The sequence below is a fragment of the Panthera uncia genome, chromosome C2 (genome assembly GCF_023721935.1).
Source record: "Panthera uncia isolate 11264 chromosome C2, Puncia_PCG_1.0, whole genome shotgun sequence".
Classification (NCBI taxonomy): Eukaryota; Metazoa; Chordata; class Mammalia; order Carnivora; family Felidae; genus Panthera; species Panthera uncia.
In genome coordinates, this window is record NC_064810.1 from 112530352 (window position 1) to 112541687 (window position 11336).

General features: G+C 40.7%; 1 pseudogene; it reads left to right on the forward strand.

Annotated features, from left to right (window-relative positions):
* Positions 1-2827: 2827 nt before the first annotated feature.
* On the forward strand, positions 2828-10590 carry LOC125921945 (60S ribosomal protein L15-like; annotated as a pseudogene).
* The last annotated feature ends 746 nt before the right edge of the window (positions 10591-11336 follow it).

Consider the following 11336-nt stretch of genomic DNA (forward strand, 5'->3'; position numbering starts at 1 on the left):
TTTTGCTTTCATGGGTAATTTGTAGTTATTTTATTCATTCCATTTAAAAATATAGAAGTCAAAACACACTGTGTTTCAAAAACATAAATGTTCAAGAGCATCTTCAAGGATCTCTACTCAGGAAACACTTATCTAAAGGAACAAAATATCTCAGCTCAGAATTTCTTACTGGTATATCACCTCATGTCTTTTTGCAGTTTGTCACTTAAAGAGGCCAACTCATTAGGGCACAAAGCAAGGTGGGCAAGCCATCCTAGAAGTTTAAAATACCAATGTTATTAAAGTAGAAAGGATTTCTATAGCAACCCAAAGTATAATGGTATACAGAACTTGTCTTGGGCTTTAAAGAAAGTGTGAATGATAGTTTAGAATGTCAGGTAGTGGGGTGCCTGGGTGACTCAGTTGGTTAAGCATCTGACTCTTGATTTCTGCTCTGACCATGATCTCATGGTTCCTGAGATCGTGCACCACGTCAGGCTCCATGCTGACAGTTTGGAGTCTGCTTGGGTTTCTTTCTGTCTCCCTCTCTTTCTGCACCTCCCTTGCTCATGCTTTCCCTCTCTCTCTCTCTCTCTCTCTCTCTCTGTCTCAAAATATAAATAAACAATTTAGAAAGTTGGGTAGCAACTGCACATATGCCCAAGTTGCCACCAAAGCCAACTTTTACTCCCATTTTTCTACTGTCATGTATGGCCATAAGACAATCTCCACATGAGCCCTTTGCTTTGTTCACCCTGGTACCTTCACAGCCTATTGTCCTTTCCTTTCCTTCTGCGGCTTCCATCCGTACCCACTCTTTGCCTTGGGATTCCTTCTCCCACAAGACTACTCTTAAAATCTATCTTCAGTTACTCTGGCTTTTGAATATATTTACTCCTAATTAATGCTAGGAAAACAAAACAAACAGGCGGAAACAGTAAATAACAAAGATGGGTAAATTCCAAAGGTTACAAAATCTCACAGTGTTCTCAGAATAGTCCTCTGGGCTACAGTTGTCAGTTTCCTGAAAGAAAGTAAATTTCTCCTTACACTCAATGCCACACACACATACACACACCCACATTTCCATCTCTACCTTTTCACTCAGTAAAGCAGGGCTAATGCAATAGATGCCTTCTTTGCTCAGAGGGACAATTTACATTTCTGGTGACCTCCAGATTGGGTTATGCCTAGCTCACTCAGTTTCTGTTGTAGTCAAGAGCAGCCCCTTATGGGGTGCCTGGGTGGCTCAGTTGATTAAGAGTCCGACTCTTGGTTTCAGCTCAGGTCACAATCTCATGGTTTCATAGGTTCCAGCCCCAAGTTGGGCTCTGCATTGGCAGAATGGAGCCTGCTTGGGATTCTCTCTCTCTCCCTCTCACTCTGCCCTTCCCCAACTCACATGCAGTCTCTCTCCCTCTCTCTCTCTCTCAAAATAAATAAATAAACTTAAAAAAAAAAAAGAGTGGCCCCTTCTGGAATTTCCATATATAGAATGACTCCTAACTTGAAAGAACTGGTAGCATCCTCTACTGAGCTAGGTCATTGCTGAAATTGTATGAAAACTGTTTCCTAACTAATCACAGAGCTCTCTGATTGAAACATTCTAAGTGCACATTCCCTTTTTCCCACACAGGCAAACATATATAAGTTAACTATACCTCATATAAATATATTTATTTCATGAGTTGACATTATTTTCTTTGAACTATGAACTAACAGAATTTTCTTTTTTTTTCTTTTTTTTCTTTTTTATTTATTTATTTTTTAATTTTATTTATTTATTTTTTTTTTTAATTTTTTTTTCAACGTTTTTTATTTATTTTTGGGACAGAGAGAGACAGAGCATGAACGGGAGAGGGGCAGAGAGAGAGGGAGACACAGAATCGGAAACAGGCTCCAGGCTCCGAGCCATCAGCCCAGAGCCTGACGCGGGGCTCGAACTCAGCCCAGAGCCTGACGCGGGGCTCGAACTCACGGACCGCGAGATTGTGACCTGGCTGAAGTCGGACGCTCAACCGACTGCGCCACCCAGGCGCCCCTATGAACTAACAGAATTTTCTATGAACTACCTGTATTCATTAACAGGTAGCCTGTATCTATTAACAGGTACATCTTGTTAAATACATATACTTGCAATTCCTGGCTTTGCATTGCTTCTGTCATGAGAGTCTAATCCTATATCTTTTCAGAAAGGTTTATTCTAGGGAATAATTTTATGGTAGAAACTGAATTTTTTGACAAAATATTTTTTTAAATGTTTATTTTTGAGAGAGAGAGAGGTAGACAGAACGAGCAGGGGAGGGGTGGAGAAAGAGGGGAAGTCAAAATATTTCAAGTGACCATTTTCTTGTTCCTGGGCCAGACAAGTCCTAATAAAGGTAATATGTAAGCAGGTTATCTGATTTTTTAAAAAATCCCATTATACAAAATCTTTAGTCTTTTCATTAGTTATATATTTCTTAAACCAAACAGACCCTTCACACCAAACCGGTGGTTCACAAACCTGAGTATGCATCAGACATTCCTGGAGGCTTGTTAAAATACTTTTTGCTGTGCCTCGCCCCCACTTTCTGATTCAGTAAGTCTATAGCAGAGTCAGAGAAACTGCATTTCTAACAAATTCCTAGGCAATGTTAATGCTGCTAATCTCCAGACCAAACTTTGAGAACCATTCAGTAAACTATTTGGCTGAATGAATCTGAAATCTTATTACAGCCAAAAATTATTTACAGTGGTAACTACTTCATGAAATAGTCTTGCGTTTCCACATGTATAATGTATTGTACCAGTCACATTACAGGTTATTTTGACAGTAAAATAAATCAATCCACAAGTCAACAAATATTTTTTTTTTCAACGTTTTTTATTTATTTTTGGGACAGAGAGAGACAGAGCATGAACGGGGGAGGGGCAGAGAGAGAGGGAGACACAGAATCGGAAACAGGCTCCAGGCTCCGAGCCGTCAGCCCAGAGCCCAACGCGGGGCTCGAACTCACGGACCGCGAGATCGTGACCTGGCTGAAGTCCGACGCTCAACCGACTGCGCCACCCAGGCGCCCCTCAACAAATATTTTTTATTGAGTTTGGAAGAGTGCCAAGAGCATTCAGCTGATAGTCAATTCTATTTTTTCTTTATTTTATTATTTTTTTTAGAGAGAGAGAGTGGGGGAAAGGGGCAGAGGGAGAGAGGCAGAAGGAGAGAGAATCTTAAGCAGGCTCCACACTGAGAGCAGAGCCCGGCTGGGGCTCAATCCCTCAACTCTGGGATCATGACCTGAGCCAAAATCAGGAGCTGGATGCTCAATCAACTGAGCCACCCAGGTGCCGCCAGCTGATAGTCAATTCTAATGCCAGCTTTACAATAACCGTGGTCTTGGTGCCAACAATCTCCCTAGACCTGAGTTTCCACATCTGTAGAACAAGGGGAATGAGCAAGATGAGGTATCATCCATATCTAAAAAGCACCTGATGATTCTTTGCTACTACATATAAGCCAACATGCTGAGTGAAGTGAGGGAGTGGGAGACACAGAACTTGCTCCTTAGTGGGGGACACAAGATAAATACCCAGAAGAAGATACCAGCCTAAGCCAAAGGCAAATCTCACATAATGGTGCTTCAGAATTCCATCCTGGTGGAATGACATCAGGAAAACCATCTCCTCACTCAGGCTCAGACTAAGGGAATATGGACCTGTTCTAGAATATTCATAATATCTTTAACAGAGAAAAGCTCTTCCCTCTTTTCTTTCTATCTTCCCCCTTTCCTTTTTCTTTCCTTTCTTTTCTTCCTTTCCTCCCTTTTTTCCCCTTTTTGATAAATACTTACTGGGACTCGTAAGACAGATGGAAATGCCGGGGTAAACAGCTTGAAACCAAGTCATATCAGCTGAAAAAGTTACGTCACCTCACCCAGCCTGTTTCTTCAACTTTAAAACTGCTATTGTAAGCCTCATATGAGATAATACACATAAAGTTTTTAGTGAAGGGCCTGCCACATAGTGAGAAAATGTATAGCCTTGTATCTTCCCAGAGTGTTATATATACAGTGCTAGAAACTTGAGTAATCTGAAAATGAACAACGGCCATACATGTAGGCCTTGGAGATGAGTAGAGAATGAAGGAGGGACAAAAAAGGATGTGAAAACTAAATACATAGACCAAGTGGGGAGAAAAGGAAAAAATTCACTATTTGTGGATTAGGAAATAGAATAGCACGGTGATTAAGAGTTTGTGAGGGGTGCCTGGGCAGCTCAGTCAGTTAAACATCCAACTTTGGATCAGGTCATGATCTCACAGTTCATCAGTTCAAGCCCTGCAACCAACTCTGCGCTGACAGCTCGGAGCCTGGAGTCTGCTTCAGATTCTGTGTCTCCCTCTGTCTCTCTCTGCCCCTCCCCTGCTTGTGCTCTTTCTCTCAAAAATAAATAAATAAACATTAAAAAAAAAAGAGTTTGTGCTCCAGGAGACAAGACTATCTGGATTTGAACCCAGGCTTTGCTAGCCGTATTGTGTGATTGTGGCAAATTATTCAGCCATTCTGTACCTGTTTCTGCATGTGTAAAGTGGAAATAATGATAGCTTCTAGCCTTTTATTCTTTTATTTTATTCTAAATGAGCTAAAACCTGTTAAGGGTAAGATATATTTGGCACATTATAAAAGCTTAATAAATGAAAGCTGCTATTATTATCATCTTTCAACCTAATTCTCTAGTCACTCCAGTAAGGCTCTTGTTCTTGGGAACACTAAACAGCACAGAGAGGCTATCATTGCTTCCAGTTGGAACTGCATCAAGTGCATTCCTGGAATTGCTTCCCTAAGGACTCCTGCTTTTCTCTTATGAAGTTGATAACATGTAACGTTTAGATCAGGTTCACACTCCTTTATTAAAACTGAGCAGAGGACTTGCTGCCTTTCCCAAATCTTGCCGCACATTAGAATCACTGGGGAGCTTTTTAAAATACCGAAGCTCACATTGCACCCCTTAGCAAAATGAAATCGGAATGTTTGGAGACAGGGGCCAGGCATCAGTAGCTCTTAAAGATTCCAATATGAGACAAGGTTGGGAACCTCTGGTTTAACAGACTGGTTTTCCTTCTGATGTTGGTGCTAAATAAATTAATGACATTACTGGGACATTGTTTCATTTTTCTATGTAATGTGTGTAAAAACTATGACAACATAACAGGGCTGATGAAGTTGTAAACTAAATTGCTCTTCAGACAGTCGATAGTGCCCTCTGGTGGTGTGATTAGAACCTAAAAATAATCTACTTTTCTTGCCTGGTAAGAATGCCTTTAACGCAGTGAAAAGGTGTCAAGGAGGACTATCCTCCACTTCTATGCCCCTTTACCATTTATACGTATATCTAGAAAGGGAAATTTAGGTCTAGGATGTAAGCTAATCAAGATCACACAAGAATCATTGATAGCCGTGAAACTGAAATGTAACTGGTCCTCTAACTTCCCCTTCCTCTCAAGGGCGTCCTCCCCCAGAGCAGCAATGTCTTCATAACCTCCCAGTAACAGCACCACCCTGTGCATCAATAGCTTCCGGGTTCTATTTCTAGCTCCCAAGCATGACCTTGATTCCTGCAATTGCCAAACACAGTCACATAACTGACCCGAGCCAGAAGTACCTGGAGAGGAGTAATGAGGCCTAGGGTTTTTACTTCTTCTGTGGGGTAGAAGGAAAAGGTTACACTCCTGGCTAGGAAAGTCTGACTGACTGGGCCCTCTGGTTAAGGCAATAACTGTCTCCATACCCAATGAAAGGTATTGCCATCATCAGTAGGAGGTGATTCATCTTGACATATCTCTTCTCTGTGTCCTGAATCCAAGAGGCTTCATATGGGGCTTCAAGTAGGGACACTGAAGCCCAAATACAGAACTATTTTCTCCAGGCAGGTTTCTGAAAGCCCCTGGCTAACCTAGAGTCTCAGCACTAATGGGGCACTAGAGATGTGGCATTCTCAATATGAGGGAACAATGAATGATGCCACAATACTAACAAAAAGCACGCGATTGTAGGGTCTGAAAGAAAGTAAGAAACTGTTGGAGGGTAGAGGCTGAAGATTTAGGGACTAGGGGATGGGAGAAGCAGGGTGGGGGATGTGGATCCTTGCAGACTTGCAGAGTTGAGTCTCTGAAGCAGAAACACAGTAGAATTGAAGATTAGGAGCAAGGGAGAAGGGAGGTCTGGAGCCCCGTTAGGTCGTTTCCCTGCAGATTGATACTGAGAACAGTAACGACTCCACTGCCCCTACGAAGACTTCGGGAGCTGAAGCCTGGTGGCCACCACAGTGTGACTCCCAGAACATTAGGGCTTCTGGGGACCAAGACACCATCCTGGCCAGTGTGAGTTGAAGACGATCTGGGCATCCTCAGCCATCTGCCCTTGCTTGGCACAAGGCTGGGTCGGGCGCAGCTGTCTCCCTGCTTCTTCTTCTCCTTGCAAAATCTCGATTTCTCTGAACTTCTAACGACATCATGGTCTAACAAACTATGACAAGTCTAAACGAGAGGCTTCGCTGACACCATCCCGGGAAAACTAGGGATTGTCTCAGCTTCGGCAGCATAAGGAAACATCCGGGTTAATCCTGCCTTTTGCATTCTGATGAGAGAAAAGCTTCCCAACACGGACTGAGATCCTGCAGGGCTTTCTTGGAAACATAGTCCTGGATAAGGAGGATGCATGCCCACAGAATTCTGGGATAAGTAGTTTTTGGTCTCCAGGTCCGCATTCCCAACTCCGCATGCGCATTGCGAGCTGGAGCCTGGTATCTGCTCTCGCGAGAAGTGGGCACGTGCCGCCTCCCGCCGAGGCTCCGATTGGTGTAGCCTGAAGGGCTGCGGACGTTCTGCTTCTTAATCGGGGTTCTGCCTGACCTTCGGATGGCGTGGGACTTATTCATTCCAGAGCTCACAATTTGGAAAAGGCTAACAAGCTAGCTGACAAAATGGCCTGAGTAGAAGGGCATGTATTTTAATTGCTGTGCTGAGCGGAAGCGAGTGGGTGAGAAAGGTTTCCCAGAGCAACTGAAGTTGGAGCTGAAACCAGAAGGACCGCAAGGCAGGAAGCCGGGCAAGGGGTATGCAGGGCTAAGGCTTCTGTCAGAGTATAACGTGGTTTTAGTGTTCTGCTCCCACCTGAAATTTGTATCCTATTTTAGTAAACCGATAATTTCTCAAGTACTTCCTAAGACGCCCATAGTTTTAGTAAAACTAGTAAATTTTTGTGTCTTTAGCTAAGTTTAGCCTGTGTGATGCCACGTACAGATGTTTTTGCGTGTTTTTTGTTTTTTGTTTTACTTTTGACTTTTGTGGGACTTTTAATGTCTTTGTGTATATTGTCAGTTGTTAAATTGTATGATGTGAGGTAGAACATTACACTAGTCTTAGAATCAGGAAATGGGGATTTAGACGGTAGGCCTTGGGATAATTAATCCTCAGTGATGACGAAGAAGAATATGTAATTTCGTTGTGTTTGTTCTGGGACTTTGAACTACCTTTGAAATCTAAAACAATAATAATTGTAATGATTCCCTAGCTTAATGAGTGAGAATGTTTAGTAGCTGGAGGAGGAAGATGACAACATCTAGTTACACGGCAGTATTCCAGTAAGATTTTTAGGTTGATGTGGACTTTTATTTTACTGTTTGCGTGGTGTTTAATGTGGAGGGAGTAGGAGAGGAAATATGTTGGGGCACAGGTCAACCATGCAGGGTCAAAGCTTGCTGTGATGGTCTCTTAGTTTTGTTTTGGATTTGTGTTTGTTTTGTTTCATATTGTTTTTGTTTTACAGGCGATCACAACCGTTTGACCTAATGATTTTTTTTTTTTTTTTTTTTTTTTTTTTTTTTATTGTGGTGCAGAAGCGATTACATTCAGTAGCAACTGCACTTCATATTTTGAATTTGGATCTTTTTCTGGGCTACTGATAGGCATTGCGATACTGTCGTGATGCTAGGCAGCCTCCCAGTCAGCCATGTGATCCCAGGGACAATCAACTGGTGAACTTACAACTATTCTGTTTTTCACTTACAATACAGTATTCAATAAATTACATGAGATAATCCACACTTTATTATAAAATAAGCTCGTGTTAGAGGATTCTGCCCCACTGTAGGCTAACAAATCTGAGCACTTTTAAGGTAGGCCAAGCTAAGTGATGGTGCTCTGTAGGTTAAGTGTATTAAATGCATTTTCAACTTAAGATATTTTCAACATAGGATAGGCTTATCAGGAAATAACCCCATAATAAGTTGAGGAAGATCTGTAGTTTGTTTTGGGCAGAGACAATATCCATTAAGGAAGATTCTTGCTAAGTGTGGCATTGATTGCAAGGGACTCTTGCGGTGGGTGGTGGACAGCAGGACAATCCCTTGGCTAATTAACATCAACAAAATCATGTCAAGTCTTAGTGTTTGGGAAAACAGTTACTCTCTTGTTATTTCTGTAGTCCAGCCCAAATTCTACATTAAGTTGATATTGAGAAATATAGAACTGCATTCTTTCTGGGTTTAGTTGGATGACATTTTCATTTCTGTTTTATAGTCTCAATAGACATTCTTTTACCCAAAATAAGCACTCCATCATATTTTAAATGGCCTGCTTCTCTGACTTGGTGCTTTTTTTCCTCCAGCTTTAACGAATCCTTTGCAACACACCCATTGAAATCGTCAATCCCCTCTAGTTTAGCTGCTTCCTCATCTGTGAAACCTCCTTTCCCTAGTTTCCAGAGCCCAGTATTTTTTTTTATCTCTATTACCCCACTTTGTTAATCTCCCTTGCAGTTTAGTGATTTGTATCTCATTGGGTGTGCCTTTCTGCTTTATAATCCCATGTAAGACATGCATTATTTTCTTTTGTATAGTTAGAGACTATGTATTAATTATCTTTTTTTCCAGTTATTTTTTTAAATTTAAATTTTAGTTAATATACAGTGCAATTTGTTTTCAGGAGTAGAATTCAGTGATTAATCACTTACATACAACACCCATTGTTCATCACAACTTATCTTTTATTCTCAACCATGTACTATACACTTTTGTATGTGTATATACAAGTGTCTGGCACATAGACCTCTGTAATTCCTAGCCTGAGGCCAGGAACCCCTGGCAAAGTTAATAATATTTATCCACCTATTTTTGGTATAAAAAAAATTAAACGTACCTCCTCAAATAAAAATGTATAGGTTTAAAAAAGCTTTTCAAAAGTATTTTTCCTGAAAATACATGATTTCAAGTTTGTTAAAAGCTAATTAAAAACTCTTGATTAAAAACCTGAATAAACTAAGTTTTAGGTGATCCTTCAATAATAAAGGGATTCTTGGGGTAAAACATTGAGAACTATTCTATTTAGTACTTAGAAAAAAAAAAAATTAAGAGGCGCCCAAAAGGGATTGTGGAAGAAAGCTCTTTTCCTTTCCATCTGGCAGCAGCCATTTCACTCAAAGGTCAACCAAGATGGGCGCTTACACGTACATCCTGGAGCTATGGAGAAAGACACAGTCTGATGTAATGCGCATTATTCTCAGTACTGCCAGTTACTCTGCGCTCTACAGGGTACCCCATTCAGCCTGACGTGCTAAAGCCCCCAGACTGGGATACAACGCCAAGCAAGGTTATGTCATGTATCGGATTCACATGCACTGCGGTGACTACAAATGCCAAGTTCCTAAAGGTGCGACCTATGGCAAGCCTGTCCATCATGGTGTTAACCAGCTAAAGTTTGCCCCAAGTCTTCACTCTTGCCTAGGAATAAGCTGGATGCCACCATGGGGCTCTGAGAGTCCTGAATTTTTACTGGATTGGTGAAGATCCCACGTACGAATTCTTTGAGGTTATCCCCATTGATCCATTACATAAAGCTGTCAGAAGAAATCCCGACACTCACTGGATCAGCAAACTAGCTCTCAAGCACAGGGAGATTCAAGAATTGACCTGTAGGCCCCAAGAGGCGTGGCCTTGGAAAGGGTCACAAGTTCCACATGAGGCAGCTTGGAGAAGACGCAGTACCCTCCAGCTCCACTGTTACTGCTAATGTAAGTAAATTAAAATTCTTAACCTAATAAACAATTTATGACAGTCAATATTTTTTAAAATATGTTTGCCACTTCTTTCCTAAATTCAAAATTTTCTTTCAAATAAAGGGTAACTTTAAACAAGGTTATAGTGATTTCTCTCTTACCAGAGTATCTGAAAAAGCACATCTTAGAACACCAGGCTAGCTTTGTTTCGCATTGTTTCAAGAAAAAAAATCTGTATTAATGTTACCAGTAAAAATGTGTCTTGTCCTCTTAATTATCTTTTTTTTTCACAAATTTATAATGTAGCCAACTGTTGTTTCCTGATAAGCTCAATTTTCTGAATATTTACAGCCATCTGTGTTGACTTAGTATGGGGGTACATCTGACTTTAATCTCTTTGACCCAACACCTTCTAAAAATATTTGAGAAATGGAAATTTCATTTGTAAATATTACAAAGTTAGCAGTTCAAGCATGATATTAATATATTCTCATCCTAAAGTTTCATCTGTTTATGAACTTGAGTCTCTTGGAATTTCTAATTCTGTTAGGTCAGGAGATTAAATTCCTCCAAATATGTATTCAAATGCTCTTTTTTTCTTCAAATCTGAGAAATGTGTTTGACATTTTGCAGGTTTTTTTAACTTTCTAAAGGATGGCAAGTTAACCTTAATTTTGGATTAGCCTATGTATGGTTGTAGGATGCAGCGGTTTGGTGAATTGTGATGATGACTAAAAACTGATTTGCTAATACTATATAGTTTCCCACATTAAAAAAGTATTTTTCATAATATCTAAAGTATATTTAGAGTTGAGGTTTTGTTTTTTTAATTTTCCAGCCATAAAGGAGGCAGAAAAATTTTCACCAATCCTTGCAGTATTCATTAAAATAAGAATTTTCACCATGGCCATGACAAGAACCCTAAATAATTCCATGGCCCAGAGTTGTGCTTTCCTGAAGTTAGGATCCCAGACAGGCCTGATTCTTCAGCAATTCTGGTCTTCTGCTGAGTAGGAGCATTAGTCAAGGCCTGAAGGAGGAGGAAACAATTATCTCCTGAGAAAGCCTTCTGTAATCTGGAACACCACAGATTTCTCAGAATGGGAGTTGAGATCAGAGTGTCTCCTGGTTCTTGATGAAACAATTCAGTCCGATCAAGGATACACACCTGGGAAAATGACTGGCTTCTGGAAACAGTGTTATTCTGGTATTTAGGAATAACCCAGCTGCTGAGCACCAGGAAATTCTGGTATTTAGGAATAACCCGGCTGCTGAGCACCAGGAAATAAGCTTCAATCAACTATACTTCTTGTTAAATGCTAGAGA